The sequence below is a fragment of the Sparus aurata genome, chromosome 10 (genome assembly GCF_900880675.1).
Source record: "Sparus aurata chromosome 10, fSpaAur1.1, whole genome shotgun sequence".
Lineage (NCBI taxonomy): Eukaryota > Metazoa > Chordata > Actinopteri > Spariformes > Sparidae > Sparus > Sparus aurata.
In genome coordinates, this window is record NC_044196.1 from 18,564,302 (window position 1) to 18,582,397 (window position 18,096).

Below are 18,096 nucleotides of genomic sequence, written 5' to 3' on the forward strand. Positions count from 1 at the left end.
ATCTAGTGGACAGCTTAAGGTCCAACAGGTCTGAGGAGTGAGAGGAAATCAGCCAGCCTCTGAGAAGAGAGCAGTAGCTGAATACAGGGACAGAGAGAGAGAACAATGTAGAAGGCTGGGAAACAGAGAGGGTGTGGCTGAGGGGAAACACTGAGGACTGAAGCTGAGGACAATGTAATGCAGTTGAGTTGAAGAGACACATAATTATCTGTCTTTAAATGGGGGAAGGTTCTCAGTCCAACACTACACAAAAATCATCAGTCATTAAAGTCTTCTTTTTTTTTTTTTTTAAGAGATGACAGTGTTTTATTCCCGGCAAGGGACTCCACCACAGAGACGTCATCATGGCCTGTACAATCAGGGAGCCACATGTTACCTCAACAGTATCCTGCAGGTTCTCTTCACGACGACTGAGTTACATGACAGGTTTGAAAGTGTTGCTTTTTTCTTCTGGAGAATATAGAAGTAAAAGACGATCAATTTAAATGTCAAGAAAACCCAATGTAACATGTATATCATTTGGGTGTATATGGGTCACTCAAGCTTGCAAAATTCCATCGCTGCACATGTTATGGCAGTTTATACTCACAGCTCACTGAGAAACTTGTCTTTCCCTCAAGGTTGGATTCACAATAACAAACAGATCTTCAGCTGAGAAAAATCTTTGAAGGCCTGAAGGAAACAACATGCAGAACAGAAAACATCATGGCAACATTTGGGATTAAAAATGGTAAAAATGGACAATAGCATGAAGCTTCAATGAAATTGCTATATTAGATTTAGTATAATTTATCATTTTGCAGTTTATGAACAACGTGATGTGGCTGAATGTCTGAAGATGATTTTACATCAGATCAGTCACTTCTGAGGTGAGCACTTATTAAATCTGCAAAGTTTTTTACAGGGGAACAAATCAGAATCCTGTGTTGTGAAGTGACATTTCTAGGTTTTCCGAGGACAGATGACAATCACAAAAAAATTTTCCAAAGTCCACGTCATCAATGTAAAGATAGTATCATTCCGGACTCTCCCTCTGTCACTGAAAGATACTCCTGATACAACCTTTAAAGTGGTGAGCAGACAAAGTTCTTGTTCAGTGTTTTAATGTGATGTGAGTATTTGATCTAATTTGGAATTTATCACACCATTTGTATTTCCACAGCAAAATAACTTTGAAAGGAATTTCCAGATGAAAACATGCACAGGAGATAACATGTTGTACTGCAGTGAATGTAACAGGAAAAAAGAGGCAACAACTGTGAGTTTGACCTCAAATAAAAACACAAACTGTAAGCAGGCAAGATAATATACTGATAAATACTGAGATTAAAGTATACTTTTAATGTTTTTTGTGATATTTAGAGATGTGAGATGGTGAAAGCTCCTCAGATCTTGATTCTTCTCCTCAAGAGATTTGACTTTGACTACAACACCAGGTCCCATTTTGAATCAGATTGATGTGTGGAAGTGCCATGTGAATTACAGTGGAAGGTGAGGAAAAGTTATTTTTTCAAATATCTGATTTATATTTGAATGTTGTTCCTGTTATTGTTTTTGAAATTGTCAATCATGTTGCTGACTGTGTTCTTCATTGTAGGACAAGACATACAAACTGTATGAGATGGTGAATCACATGGGCAGTCTAACAGGTGGACATTACACAGCCACCGTCCTGTCTGAGGACAACACCTGGTATGAGTGTGATGATGATCATCTCAGCAAGGTGAGGAAGATTTAACTTAATCTGTTCCATTAAGACGTTACACATTTAAAACACACAGAAAGATCAACATTAAAATGACATTTGCTCACATTGGTTTGCTTTTGTTGAACCATACAGATTAAACACTAGTTGTTTGCAGAGGAAAGGACTTTCAGGTTTGTTTACAAAAATGTTTGTTTGATTTTATAAATAACAGTTTGGGATTTATTTATCTGTAAGTGTTCAGCACATGTTGTCACCATATTGTTTTTCTGTGCAAATAATAACTTCAAAATTATTCTACATCAGATCCAGGAGTGTATATCTCCTCACGTACAGGGTAGGGCTAAGAACATAGATTACACAAGATTTGAATTAGGTGCAATATTAACAGATGATATCCACATGGACCATAAATGTACATAATTCAGTGTGTGTTCAATTTCCACAGCACTCCATTATGGCCGGTATGATCATGGAGAAACAAATGATCGAAACTTACTCTCATGGAAAGATACCCATCATACAACCTACAGTGAGGTAAGCAGCCAAAACTAAAAGTCCTAGTTTAGTATTTAATGTGATGTGAGCCTGCTGATCTAATTTGGAATGTATACAACATTTGTCCACAGGAAAGCAGCTTTAAAAGGATTGTCTACACAAAATCATGTACTGGAGACAACAAGGTGTACTGCGATGAGAAGATGAAAGAACCAAGTGTGAGTTTTGACCTTAAAATCTCAAAACAAACTGTCGGCAGATCAAATGTGACACTGGAATCAAATAAAAAGTTGTTTGTTAGTTTACAATTCAAGACTCAAGGTTATAATATTTAATTATGAATATGGCAGTGTAGAAATACTCCGTTATAAGTAAAAGTCATGCATTCAAAATCTTGAGGACCACGAGGAACTTTGAGTTTCTGTTGATTCAAGTGCCTATTTGGATAAAAGTGGTACAATCTGTTGTAAAGATCTTTGTTAGCGCGCGGTGCATGCATTTGTTTTGGAAGCGAGTGACAGAAAGACCACAAGATGGATCCGATTAGGTCATGTAGTGTTCATATATGATTTTATAAGTAAAAGTCACAAAACTTTTTAATGGATTATTTTCTGTATTTATAATATAAATCTAAAAAGTAAAAAGTAAGTTAGGGAGTCACGTGGGTATGTCGAGCAAGATGGCGGCACAGTAAAAGAGCTCTGCTCACCCACCACTATTACATTTTTTACATAAAAGTCCAGTCTTTTTGGTGATATTTGATTCCTATGAACTTCCGAACCACTGAGAGAGGTCATTTTGACCCAAATGGCGACTTCGAAGTATTTCAAGGCCAAGGCGACAACTATGGCGAGATGAAGCTTCATGAAGCATTGAAGCTTTCCATCCAATTGGTTCACACATGGGCCGAAGCTTCATGGTGCATCATTTGCTCTACTGTGCCATCAAGTGGACAATGAATGTAAAACAGGCAGAGTGATTATAATGACACCATGGCTTTGGTGCGAGAAGCTTTGAATTGAATTGTGCTTAAATGATAATGCAAATAAACAAATAATATACTCATTATTATAGTGTCTGGTTTTCTGATAGAATGATGACAGAGGGGGAAGTTGAAACAAATTGGGGAGAGGGTTGTGATGTGAATGTGTTACTCGGGACAAAATGTCAAGCATACAATGAGGAAATTTTATTAATTCTTATTTAAAAACAACAACTTCTCCACTGTGCTGGGCTTCGGGTGTTTTTTTTTCCAAGTCATAGACACCTTTATTATTTATGACAGCGGATAGATTGGAAAAATGGGAGAGAGAGAGAGAGAGAGGGTGTGTGACATGCAGCAAATGTACTCCGGCCGGGGTTCAATCCGGGATCCGCTGCGTTTATGACATGCACTCTAACCACTCAACTACCTGTGCGCACAGACCAATTATTATTTATTTTTTTTTTGGCAGGATTCGAGGTGACAGTGGACCTCCATTGCATTTCGTTGCCTCTCATATTTCGAATCACACGCCAAAGCCGCAAACCTGAATCAGTCACGTGGTGCAACACCGGCTCGCGAGGCTTCTACAAACGTCATCGACACAAGCCTCGATACGCGCTTCACAAAAATTTTCCTGGACTACTTGACACACGCTTCGAAGCCTCTACACGGAAAACACATCACTAGCGACAACGAGCCGCAGTCGACTTGAGGCAGCCCATCTCCGGACAAAGACACGGAAACTCGTGGTTCGATCTCCACCACGAGGTGAGGGTGACCATAACACTGTAGATACTGGATAACCTGTTTGCTGAGATTACCAAAATGAGTAACACGCTGCAGGGGGTGGCAGCAGATATATTAACTATCAAACAAACAACCTCTGAGTTAAAGATAACGGTGAATGGGATTCAGGAAAAGTTGGAAGAGGCAGAGGGTCGTATCTACCACCTGGAGGACGCAAGGGGCTCATAAACAACAGGGACCGCGATGAAAAAAGGATGGATGCTATGTGCAACCGCTTGCAGATGCTTGAAAATCACAGTAAGAGAAATAATGTGCGACTGGTGGGGCTGAAAGAAACCTACGGGACGAACGGCACAATGGAGAGCTGTGTGAGGAGAGTGCTGAGCGAGGGGCTCGGAGTTGACGTTGAAGGTGAATTTGAAGTCGAAAGAGCGCACCGCTCGCTCGCCCCCGTGCCTAATGACGGCCAGCCGCCCAGACCGGTGCTGATTAGATTCCTTAGACAGTCTGCAAGGGATAAAGCAGTGAAGGCGGCCAGAGAGAGGCGCGGAATCGAATAGGAAGGCATCTGACTTTCACTGTTTCCAGATATGACACAGGAGCTCGCTGAGAAAAGAAAAACTTTCACAACCGTGGAGAGAGCGCTGCAGCGGCTCAATGTGAGATACACGCTGGCTCATCCAGCGTCCCTGCGATTCACGTGGAAGAACCAAATCTTTACAAGTGCCAAAGATGCAGAGAAGTTCATCAGGATTAATTCCAATACAGAGGGGTGAGCTGAAACGCTATGTCTGTTAAGAGCAGTGCTGCACAGCAAATAATGACTTGGACAATACAAAGAAAAATAGATCTAAGAGTGGACAATGTCTTAAAGAGGTGGGTGTGGGCTTGATTTTGTGCTACCTGAGCAACAAGCCGGAGAGGGAGCTTCTGGCTGGGTGTACGTTACACCATGGACCTAAGCCTTAGGCTTTTTGTTTTTTGTTTGTTGTTTTTCTGTTCGTTTATATGGCTGGAGGAAAGCCAGAGGCCCCTAGAATTATGTGGGCTTTCTTTAAGTTAGGGTTCTTTTCCTTGTTTTTTCTATGTGTTTTCTTCTTCAGAAGTGTCATGGCTTATTCTGTTACAGGTAAGCTGTGTATTAAGCTATATTTGGTGGTGACGGATGTGGGTGCAAATCACACAATCGAGACAGGGCAATCACAAGAGGCGCTAGTGGGGGAAATAACTAATATTAATCTAAACTTAGTCCTAACAGGCATAGTCTGCTATTCATATGCAAAACATGGCTAGGCAACATGTTCAGTGCATAAGCTGGAATATCAATGGACGTGGGAATCCTGTTAAGAGAGGGAAGGTGTTAACCGATCTGAAGTATAATAAGGCGGACATAGCTTTCCTCCAGGAAACGCACTTTAAAGAAGGAGAGGCACTGAAATTGAAACAGAGTTGGGTTGGACATGTTTTCCATAGCTCCTTCTCTAGTAAGCAGAATGGAGTAATAACATTGATAAACAAAAAATTAAGTTTTATTCTGCTTAAGGAGATGAAGGATAAAGAAGGCAGAATGGTATGTATTCACGCACTGATCAATGGTTCCAGGACAATATTGTGCAATATTTATGCACCGAATAAAGGTGATCCACACTTTGTTCATAATGTGAATAAGACGCTGGGTGAAATAGAAGGTCAGATAATCTTGGCATGAGACTTTAACCAAGTTTTAGATCCCTGCCTAGATGGAAGCAAATTTAGGGGCGCTCTGATGCCTAAGGATAGAGCCGCAATACACATGATAAACAAGGATGTAGGGTTGGTCGATGTATGCCGTTTGATAAATCCCACTGGAAGGGAATACACTTTCTTTTCACACTGCCAAAAATCTTACTCCAGGATCGACATGTTTTTGATTTCGAACACCATTATAAAACAAGTTGTGACGTGTAAAATGAATGCAATGGCCCTCTCGGACCATGCTCCAGTAGAGCTCGGCATTGATATAAATACTGATGTAGAGAAAAAAGGTAGATGGAGAATGAATACTTTGTTGAAACAAGATGAGAATTTTAATCTCCTGTTGAAGGAGGATATTAAATCTTTCTTTGAAATTAATGCTGGCAGTACCGACACCGAAGCAATGGAATGGGAGGCATCTAAGGTCTATATTAGAGGGGAAATTATAGCACATTCATCTAAAAAGAAAAAAGAGAATATGAAAAAGATAACGGATTTGGAAAAAGCGATCAAAGATCAGGAAATGGAATTAACAAAGCATTTTTCGGATAAACTGTATGTTACGGCTCCCGCCGTCATCTGTCTGTAGTATATGTGCGTGTGTGTCTGTCTGTCTTTTTTGTTTTCTTCATGCATAGGGAGCGCTCCTGTCAGCCAAAGATTGTGTTGCTCCCACACGTCATTGGCTCCGCATTCCTGGCGTGGCAGTGAGGGATTGGCCTGCACCAGGAGCGGGGAACTTAAAAGCTGACGCTGCTCAAGCGACGCGGTGGATCGCTATTGCGGAGGCATCCACCACTGACAGACTGTACTAAGAAATTTCGTGTGTGACTTACTTAGAGTGTGTTTGTGCGCGTGAGTGCGGGAGTGTTTGTGAGTGTGCGTGTGCTCTGGGTAACAGAGCAAGAGCGTCCGTGTTTAGAGAAGCAGTAGGGGTGAGCTGCCTTTTCTTTTGATTCTGTTTTCTCCTGTTTTGTATTAGGTTAGGGAGTTGGGTTTAGCACTTGTCTTTTGTTTCGTTTTCTTTTCTGTAGGGTTTATATAGATTTCGGGCTCTAGAGGTTAGATTGATTCTGTTTGTTATTTTAGGCCTGGGCTCACCCTGAAGCCACGCTTCATCACTGTACATATTGCACCTGTTGTCTTGTAAATAAATTGTTTGGTTTTCACTGAACTTACACCGTGTTTGGGTGTTGGTTATTTATGTTAGGCTCGTCTCCCTAGATCGAGCGTAACACTGTATCAACATGTATGTAAGCTTAAGTTCCAATTGCAGGATATTTATAATAAAAAAGTAGAATATGCTTTATTTAGGCTTGGGACAACATTTTATGAAGGAGGAGAGAAAACAGGCAAGCTACTGGCTAGACAACTAAAGCAGCAAAATTTTCAGAATGTGATTCCTGCAATTAAAAAAGGCAATGAATTAGTCTCTTCAACAAAGGAAATATCGGTCAACCGAACAGATTGAGTGGCTGGACAGCCCGATAACAGAGAATGAAATCAGGAGGGCTGTTTCTAGCATGAAAACAGGGAAGTCGCCTGGCGTGGATTGTTTTCCAGCAGAGTATTATAAGCAATATATAGATGTCCTGGCACCAATATTAAAAGATGTATATAACGAAGCTTTCACATTAACTCTCCCTCCAACATTCTATGAGGCCTTGATATCTGTTATACCTAAAAAAGACAGGGATGCAGCAGACCCTGCAAATTACAGTCCGCTGAGCTTAATGAACGTGGATTGCAAAATTTTAACCAAGATTTTGGCCTTATGTCTGGAAAGTGCATTACCAAGCATCATACACCCTGATCAAGTGGGATTTATGAAAAATAGGTCGTCTACCGACCAGGTTGCTAGGTCTGCAGCTTTACAGGGGCACAGCCCCCCCGTCTTTTGCCTCTCTCTCGTCTGTCTCTCTCCTCCACTTCCTCACTCTGACTTGACTGTCCACCTGCATCTTCTCCTGCTTTTACCTGTCAAAGGAGCTGTCAACTACTCCATTCTGTGATCATAAACTGTCTGTGATGAAAAATAGACTCAATGTGAAATTTCATCTGGAATTTTACAGGGGGGCACGGCGCATGTTTACCGGGGCACGTGCCCTGGTAAAAAGTGTCTGGCAACGCCTCTGCCACCGACAATATGAGACGACTTTTACACTTGATATGGTCCAGTAGGACAGAAAAAGATTCGGTTGTTGCCCTCTCACTTGACGCTGAGAAGGCATTCGACCGGGTTTCAGTGGGAATTCTTGTTTGCGGCCCTATCGCATTTTGGATTTGGACAAACATTTATTAGCTGGATAAAAACACTATATAAAAGCCCGAAGGCAGCGGTGATGACGAACGGTCTAATATCACCCCTATTTAACCTCACTAGAGGAACCCGTCAGGGTTGTCCTTTATCCCCATTATTGTTCAACATCATGTTGGAACCTCTGGCTATTGCTATAATAGGGAATGGAAATATTAAGGGGGTTGATTTGGGTGGGAAGGAGCATAAATTACTATTGTATGCGAATGCTATTTTGATGCTGGTAAAAGACCCACTGAATTCAATACCTCACTTAATGGATACAACAAAATCTTATTCTCTATTATCAGGATACAAGATTAATTAGACAAAGTCAGAGGCCATGCCTATTTCGGGATTATGCCATTCGAACTCAGTGACAAATTTTGGGTTTAAATGGGTATCAAATGGGATGAAATATCTGGGAATAAAACTAAGCCAGGATGTCAAAGGAATACCAGCATTTAACTTTGAACCAGTACTACAAAAAATGAATAACAATTTGGATAAATGGGGAAAAATTGGGCCCACGATTATGGGGAAAGGTTAATGTCATAAAAATGGTGATTGCACCACAGTTCAACTATATACTTATGATGGTACCAGTTATTATATCTCCCCACTTGTTTAAACAATATGATACGATAATTAAAGACTTCTTATGGGGAGGAAAAAGACCCAGAATTAAGCTCAGTAAAATGTGCGCACCTAGAGTTAAAGGAGGACTTGTATTGCCAGACCTAAGATTATATTACATTGCCTTCGAGATGGCCAAAATAGCCAAACACTGGACTAAAGATAATAAATTAGATTGGGTTGCTATTTAAAATAAGTTGGCATCTCCATTTTCGCCTATAGATAGACTGTCTCAGTCTTCACTTGACTTACTCAATACTATTATGTCATACTCCAAAGAAATTTGGACTAAAATGCATAAGATTCCTCCCTTTGGCATAACACTTTGATTAGAATTGGAAAGACATCAGTATTTTGGAAGAAATGGCATGATAGTGGTATATGTACCATTGCTGACCTTTTTGAAAATGATGTGTTTGTGTCATATTCGGAGCTAATTAGAAAGTATAAGCTCAAAGGGAAAGATCATTTTTGGAGATACCTTCAAATTAGGAGCTGTATTACCTCCAAGATTCAGTACAGAGATGGAAACCACATCACAGACTACTTCACACTATCTGAGGAGTGTCATCGAGCTTCTGTATTTTACAGAACAACCAACAATTTTCTAAGCAGTGACTGCAATAACTTAAAGGTGATATGGTAGAAAGACTTGGGATGTATAATAGAGGACGGGGATTGGTTGAAAATATTATCTGACAAAGGAAAACACATTAGGAAAGCGAAAGGGAAATTCATCCAATACAAAATAATACACAGATACTACTGGACACCTTTAAGATTATATAGGATGGGAGTAATAAATAACAATCTGTGCTGGAAATGTCAGAAAGAAGCATTGTATGTGGGAATGTCCAATTATCCAGCCCTTCTGGAGAATCATTCTGGAATATTTAGGCAACTGGGTTAGAAGAAACTTACCAGTATCTCCCAGACTCTGTCTACTAGGTGACAGAAGTCAAATACACAACACATCAGGTAGAGAGTTTTCTGTGATCATGGTTGGCATTACAGTGGCTGCTAGGACAATACTTAAACACTGGAAAACGCCTAAAACCCCAGGATTGAAAGAATGGGTCAATGCTATGATAAAATCGGCTTCTTATGAACATATGCTAAACAGAATACATATTGTTAAAAAGGGTAAAGCACCAGCATGGGATCATTTCTGGACATGCATCACGCTGACTGATAAACCTGTAATATGAGCATGGCTAAAAATTATTTCCGTATTGATTTGCCCCTGAAGCTGATGTGGATCTTGACGTTGTGCATTGGATATTGGATTTTATATATGTATGTATGTATTTTTACAATTCATTATTATTATTATTGTTATATATTTTTTTTTGCTTATAAGACACTATTTGTACTATAACAAGAAATGTCTCTGTGTGTGATGCACTTATCTGTCATACACCAAAGCAAAAACCAATAAAAACTTGAGTTACAAAAAAAAAAGTAAGTTAGTCCTTTAGTCCAAGTATTTGTACCACAATAGCAAAGTAACATCTTCAGAACCTGCTGTCTTTTACAGAGCTCTGCGAAGGAAACGATCCGTGCACACAAAGTGGAACTTATCAACTTTCTGAAGGCAGATCATTCCTATATTCTGCAGCACGCACATGCCAAACAGGTCATTGCTCTTACTTACTGTCCATCTGAACAAAATCAACACTGCAGTCCCTCAGTCAGTCCTTCCCCTGGTTGATTTTAGCCTTCACTTTGACTCCTTTGTGAGCAGGGCCTTAGCCAGGATTTTTGAAATACTGAGGTCATGCCCCCCACCCCCACCCATACATCCAGAACAAGTTGAAGACTTTAGTATAAATCTGTAAAAGTAAATCACTGACGTAATTTTTTTTTGGGGGGGGGGGGGGCGGGACAGAGGTGACATGTCCCCTGTAATTTTTCAAAATGCCATTTTGGTCCCCTGCAGTTTTTACCGCCCAAAAACCACGTTACGCTATATTTTACAGAGACCCGTCAAGCACTAGGACCAAGCGGGAAACGGCCGCTCAAGCCGGAGCCTGTTTCCCTGAGTTTAGACCCGCCCACAAGCTCCTCGATTGGCTCTGCCGTTTCTTGAGTGATTGGCTGTCCCCGCTGTCACTCCATTTTGCTTGCACACCGGTCTGCTAGTTGCTCAGTCCACATTAATCTGACACTGTAAATTGGGCGTTTGGTCTGCCTGGGTCACATCAGCTAGAAGGATTGTAATATCAGAGGTTTCATTTACATCAACGTTTGAATCGGTGTCCATGTGTGTTTGGTAATTAGGCGCAGCCAGGATGTAAATTAGGCTACCAAATAATAGCCGGGGAATTTATTTGTTTCAATCACTTAACAGACGAGGCGTTTATTTGGGATCAGGCGTTTGATTCAATAGTTGTGCGTCTTCTGCAAGTGAAGTTGTTGCGGCGGAGGAAATGATTCAGCCAACCAGCACTCGCTGCAAACTGCAAAATCATTTTGCGGGACACTCAATTGTGGCGTGCCCGTTTGCTGATAACTCATTCCCGCATTTATCTCAGGCTCCTCGCTAGCCTTCTTCCTCCCTCCAGCAGGCCACCCGATTTGACTGTTGTCATACCATTGAATAGGCGTAATCCTGATACCATCATCCCACAATTATGGGCCAGTAGGGCCCTACTCTACCTACTAGTAGGTGCAGGAGGTTGTTATCACCTATTAATCTGGTTGACCCAATGTTATTAATGCCCAGTAGGCACAGAAGGTTTATTATGGAGCCCACACTCCCCCGCCCCCCTTTTTTTTATTTAGCTAGCATATTAAAACCTGAACCGTGTTTGATAATCCTCATGAATCCACAGCTGATAGAAAATACAATAACATATTATTTATTCCGTTTAAAGTGAGATTACCTTATCTTTGTTGGACGATAGCCATAGTTTACTGTGGTTGCTAGGCAACCTGTTACCGGACGCGTACCGGAAAGATACGGGCGAAAAAAATGTTTAGGTGTCTCAGAGAGACGGGACCATGGATGTATTTTACTTGTATAAAGGAATGCCGGTTTTTCTTCCGGGTGCGTACACTCTGTTCTTGTTCATCTTTACCTGTCGATTTCTGTCCGTGATGAGGGCTGACACATATGGAACCCTATAGTTAACAAATGTTAGAAACCAGACTTACAGTCCACAGTTCGCGTTTACGCCGAGCTGAGTCTCTGCCTGATCCGTGACCGTGTCTCCCGCTGCCGCCAGCAGTCAGGATGAAGCTGTGGGAACCGAAGGCACCGCACCGGGGATGAGTCGCACCTGGTTCTTGCTTCGGCATCCCACGTTGAACTCCAACAGGTCGCTTGGATGATAATCCTCCGGTTTGAAGTGAGCGCCACACACGACCGCGTTTTTCGTAGCTGACGCAGAGGAGAACTCCCGTCTCTTCAGCTGCACAAAACGGACCCAGGCACGTTTTTTTTCCTGTTAGGAAACCGGTGGACTCGGTGTCCTGACAGGCTTGAGTTTGTGCAACCTCCACAAACGCAATAATTTACCATGTTGATAGTAAATTAACGCAATCCAAAACTACTGACAACACACTGACTCACTACAACACAACCGCTCTGACTGATAACGTACCTACTCCCACACTGAGTTCTGGCAGCTGCTAGCATACAACTCCCTCTCGTTACGTAATATGACGCGATGTTGAAAAAAAAAAAAAAGAAAAGCGGTTTTTGGCGATTTGCTCAAAACTGTCATTTTTTTGCTTAAATATCTCCCCTAACGTATTGAATGACATTTTAAATCCTCAATAAACTTTTCAAAAGGCCAATTTTGGACCAGATTACACATGCATTTTGTAAAAAACTGGACCTGCAATATGCTCTTTAAGTAAAATTTCATCAAGGTAACAGACAGTACTTTTACTTGAGTAGATTTGTTTGGTACTCTTTCCACTCCTGTATAATATATATATATATATGTGTGTGTGTGTGTGTGTGTGTGTGTGTGTGTGTGTATTTTCTGATTGAATTACTAAATAAATGACTATTCCCTCAAATCCACTGAGAAGCTCCATGTGACCACCTCACCAAGTCAGACAGATGATGCAGCTGAACGACAGGATGAAACCAGTAAAGTGGAGGACCACAGCACTGCGGTGGAAGACACAAGAGAAGACATAAAAATTGACACTGATGGTTAGGAGAAGAGACAGATGGGACGCAGTGATGTTGGTGAGGAAAGATGTGACTAAACGGAAACAAAACTAAAATCAGCTTCAGGGGTCGAGGTGGAAGAAGTTCAACACTGAGATAATATATGTGACTGAGCTTATTGAATGTTTTATAAATGGAGAAGTGATGATTTAGACATGACGAAAAAATAAATAATGAGAAGCAAAAGATAACCAGTCAGACAAACGAGTCATTACATAAAGGTGAAAAATATCTGTGGAACACAGGATGAAATAATATGTATTGTTGATGAAATCTATGCATGAATGGAGGCAGCAGCCTGAAAGACAGGGTGGAAGAATTGAATCACAAAAAAGAACTTCCCTTAAACCTTTGAGGAAAAAATAAAATAAAAACAAATAAGCACTCTAGCTTTTACTGACAAAAGAGGTTGAATTATTAAAAACAAAGTTTGATTCAATAAGATTTTGGTTTTGCTCAGAAATGTTGTTCAATAGTGACAATAATTCACTTTTGTTGATCATCTGCACCTGCATCTGCTGCATAAAGGACACAATGCATGGAGCATGATTTTGTTCTCAGATAAAAAGGATGAGTTAATATGATAATTTTTTTTTTTTTGATATACTATTATAATCCCAAATTGGGAAATTCCTTTTTCCACTCACATTACACACAGGTGCGCACACACAAACACACACATGCAGTGTAGAGGAGATGAGCGAAGGGGCAGCCACACATGCTACGGCGCCCAATGAGCAGTGTTAGGGGTCGGTGCCTTGCTCAGGGGCACCTCGGCAATGCCCAGGATGTGAACAAGCACTCCGGGTGGGACTTGAACCGGCGACCTTCAAGTCCCCAAGCCAAGTCCCTATGGACTGAGCTATTGCCGCCCCCATATGGAATATGAAAGTGGTTTGGCAATATATGCTACATATTAATATATGTGATTCATTATAAATGGCTGGTGACGGTGTAATGACACTGTGTTTTTCTGTCTTTTAAGTGACTCAGACACAGAGACTTCATCATGACCCAAACAATCAGGGGGCCTCACATTCCCTCAACAGTGTCCTGAAAGCTCCAGAGATGCATCACAGGTTTGAAACTGCTGTTTTCATCTGTAGCAAATATAAGTTGATGACGAACACATTATTATTTTTTTTTTTAATAATTTTATTTGATTAATTTCTGTGGGTCATCATAGTTAAGTACCAGGAAGTACATCAAAGCAACATCAGAGTTTCATCAAAATTCCATCAAATTCAGAGTTACATTTTTTACGTTTGATGCTTTCTTCCATAATAATAATTGGTTATACAGACATTGATCTTTCAATACACAGGTAGTACTTCATCAAGGCCTTCCAATTTTCTATTGAGGGTGCTTCCTTATTCTTCCAGTTTTGCACTATTAGTTTTTTAAGGATAAGAGAAGAAAAAAATAATTGCCAACTGGTAGGATATCTCATGCCCTCAATATCTTGAAAGATACACCTTCTTGGATAGATGAGAGAGAATTGTTTTGTTGGTATATTTACATAGCCAACTCTCTATGCTCACCCAAATCTTCTTAATACTTTTGCAGTGCCACAAGGCGTGCATGAGGGAATCGCTATATTGGTTGCACTTTAGACATTTATCTGAAGCTGTGTTATCAAACTTGCAAATTTTATCTCTAGTATAGTATACTCTTGTCATTACCCTAAACTGTATTAGGCGCACATTTTCATTAGTGGTTAATTTGCATGTTAGTGACAAGTATTCTTTCCATTTTTCTTTGACTTCAGCGCCTAGGTCTTCAGTCCACTTATTATATATATTCTCTGATAATGTATCACTGTTTTCCGAGTTTATCAGCAAATTATTCATAAAACCAATCAGTCTCCTATTTTTGACGGTTTTGAAAATATTGGATATTTCAGGACTGGTGTTCTTTCCCAAGTCAAAATTGCGGATAATCCAGTTTTTCAGTTGCATATATCTGAATAATTCTGTGTCTTTTAGATTATGTTTACTTTTTAATCCGCTGAAAGGTACCACAGTGTTGTGTTTTATGACATCTGACAGCCTCTGAATTCCACTTTTTATCCATGTTTCCCAGTGTAATGGCATGCCCTGTATGTTAATTGATGGATTATTCCATATTGCTATGTGCCTGGGAAGTCTTATTTCTTGATGGAGATTTTTTTAAATTTTATTCCAGGCTATTAATGTACTATTAATGACAAAATTTGTTGATTTAATGTTGTTCTTGGAAGAAAGTGCAAACAGTTAACTGTTGCCCTGTAATTGATTGTTTTCTATGTCTATCCATGGGTCCTCATTTGTTTTGTTTATTATGCGATCAATATAAAATGCCTGGGCTGCTACCTGATATAACTCTAGGTTGGGGAGGTTAAGACCCCCTTCTGCTCTTGGATAATACAAAAGTTTTCTTTTCAATCTACTTGCTTTATTTGACCAAATGAAAGAAGAAATTATTGAATTTACCTCTTTAAAGAAGGTTTTAGGAGGCGTTATAGGAATAGTTTTGAATTTAAATAAGAATTTTGGTAGCCACATCATCTTAAAGAGGTTTATTCTTCCTATTAAATTAATCTTCAAGCCTTGCCACTTCCTAACATCTTTTTTAAATTCTTTCACAAGTGGAAGAAAAGTATCTTTGTACAACTGGGTCTTCTCATCACTAATATAAGTTCCAAGGTATTTCATTTTTTTTTCTGTATCTGAAATTGTGTACACTTCTCCAAGTCCTTTTTACAAGGGCCTATGGCCAACAGCTCCATTTTTGCGATGTTCATTTTATAACCTGAGATCTCTGAGGATATTGTGATTATTTTCATTACATGTGGAACTGAGGTGATTGCATTGCTTAAATAAAGTAATAGATCATCCACAAATAGGCTTAGTTTAAACTGTTTCTTACCAATCTCAATACCTCTTATTTCTTTTGTCTCTCAAATTTTTTGAGCCAAGGGTTCAATTGCCAATGCAAACAATGATGGTGAGAGAGGACAGCCTTGGGCAGTACCTCTAGTTAATGAGAAAGGTTTTGATAGAATTCCGTTTGTGAATACATATACTTTAGGCGCCTTATACAGGGTTCTAATCATATTTATAAAACTAGCTGGGAAGTTGTATACCTCTAATACCTTAAACAAGTAGGACCATTCTATTCTATCTGAGGCCTTCTCCGCATCCACTGCCATTAATGTTAAATCTATTTTATGTTTCTTTGCATATTGGGTGAGAGAAAGGCATGTTCTGGTATTAGTTCTTAGATCCCTATGCTGTATAGGGATATATATATGACGAACACATTATGTCAAGTACTAACAGGAAACTTTATATTATAAAATGATTGCAGAATCAAAACTGTAGAACAAGATGCTTCAGTAAATGTTGGAGAAGATTCAAAAGACTCCTGTGAACAACATCTGGATGACAAGACAAAGACAGAGAAGCAGAAACAAATAGGTAAAAAGAACATGTGTCCTACTGTCTTTAATTTCTATCAAGGGAATCAGTGTGTGTCTATGCCAGCATACAAAAATTACCACTTTCCCTAACTCTATGTGTGATTTATTTTATATACCTTAATTAAATACATCATGAAAAAATACACTGATGGGCCAAATTAAGTTTACAGACAGTACTAAAGTATTAATGATGTAATGACACTGTGTTTTTCTTTTGTTTGAGTGATGTATGAGATTGGGTTCAAAGGAAGTAACATTTAGCCAACAAGATAGATCTCAGTAAGATATCGCTAAATGTCAGAAAGTTCCAAAATTCAACTCTGTTAGATATGAGGCTTCAGCAGTTCTAATTTATTCAAGTGGTGGTCAAACACTGACAGAGCTGACTGTAAATAATTTTGTTAATTACTTCAGTCACTGTTGGATTACAGCTAAATTAATTTCTGGTTTGCTTTGCCGGCAGGTGACAGAAGAACAACCTGGGCTGCACAAAAAAATTCCCACTTGTGTGTCTTACAGTAGTGTGTCTTTTCATTTTTTTTGGAATACTATCATTACTTTTTCACCCAACCCCAATGTAAGGAAGAAGGATTCACTGTCTGTTCTTATTGTGGTCCTCTACTACTCCTGCAGCTACAGATGCTCTGCCTCTTCAAAACGTTCCTTCCGTTAATTATACTTTTGAGAATTTTGAGTTTTTCACAAATCTTTTTGTTACAGTGTAAGTGAATGTGAATCAATTCCACTTTGAAGTTTTATTAATTTACATTTAGGGCATTTAAGTTGTCCAAAGTGACTTACAGTTATTCATACACACACTGGTGGCGGTGGCTGCCATGCAAGGTGCCTACCAATAAATCAGGAGAAGTTTGGGGTTCAGTATCTTGCCCAAGGGTACTTTGATATGCAGACCATGCAGAATCGAACCAGCAACCTTCTGTCTTGTTATTGGAAGTTTGCGAGCCACAGTCACCCCAAGGGAATTCAACATACTTTCAGCTACAGACTTCATTTAAACTGTGAGTACGTCACAAGACACACACACAGAAACACATACACAGTCCACACAAATGTACATACAGGACATATTGTTGCACATTATAGCTAGCTGTGAGGTTGTGGATCAAATTGTACTTATATAGTAAAATGATAGTTGCACTATTTAAAAAAGGCATCGGATGACTTATCAGAGAAATTGCTCTGAAGAAATATACTTTAAACTTGAAATTCTTTTGTGCATGGCAATTAACCATTTAAGCAACATTTGGCAGTTGCTGAAGAATTTGCTCAAAGTGTTTTATCTGAGTGAGTATCTTTATTTTAATTTTTATGGCATAGACACCTTTATTAAGCAGTAGACAGATAGGAAATATGGGAGAGAGAGGGGGATGTGACCTGCAGCAAAGGACCTCCGGCCGGAATCGAACCGGGGTCGGCTGCGTTTTTGGCATGCGCTCTAACCACTCGACCACCTGTGCGCCTTGAGTAGCTTTCTAAGGGCGAGTGTGGATTTGTGTGTGGACTACTTAACTGTGATGGTGAGTGGTCCTTCGAGGTGGTTTGTAAAATGGCTCTTCTGACTCCTGAAGAACTGGAAGAATTTGAGAAGAGAAAATATTCAGTAACGCTGCGAGGAGTTACTTGGATGCAGGGGTGGACTGGGACAAAAAATCGGCCCTGGCATTTTTGGCTTAGACCGGCCCCTTATAATTAGCGGAGCACAACCGAAAAACAACCCCATAACTTTTTGCCTTTAGGCTTATTAGAAATCTACAGTTTATTATTACTTTAGAAGTCTATCAAATAAACATTGTGGAAAACAAATAAGTACATTTACACAACACATAGT

General features: G+C 39.8%; 1 protein-coding gene and 1 long non-coding RNA gene across 2 annotated transcripts in view; both read left to right on the top strand.

The window, feature by feature from the left end:
- The window catches only part of LOC115590542 (uncharacterized), a 518,602-nt gene that overhangs the window by 136,552 nt on the left and 363,954 nt on the right, over positions 1 to 18,096 (top strand). The gene's annotated exons all lie outside the window — the stretch shown is intronic.
- On the top strand, positions 956 to 1,492 carry LOC115590582 (uncharacterized). Its single transcript, XR_003985785.1, has 3 exons — positions 956 to 1,072; positions 1,163 to 1,258; positions 1,363 to 1,492. It is a non-coding gene; the product is annotated as an uncharacterized LOC115590582 (long non-coding RNA).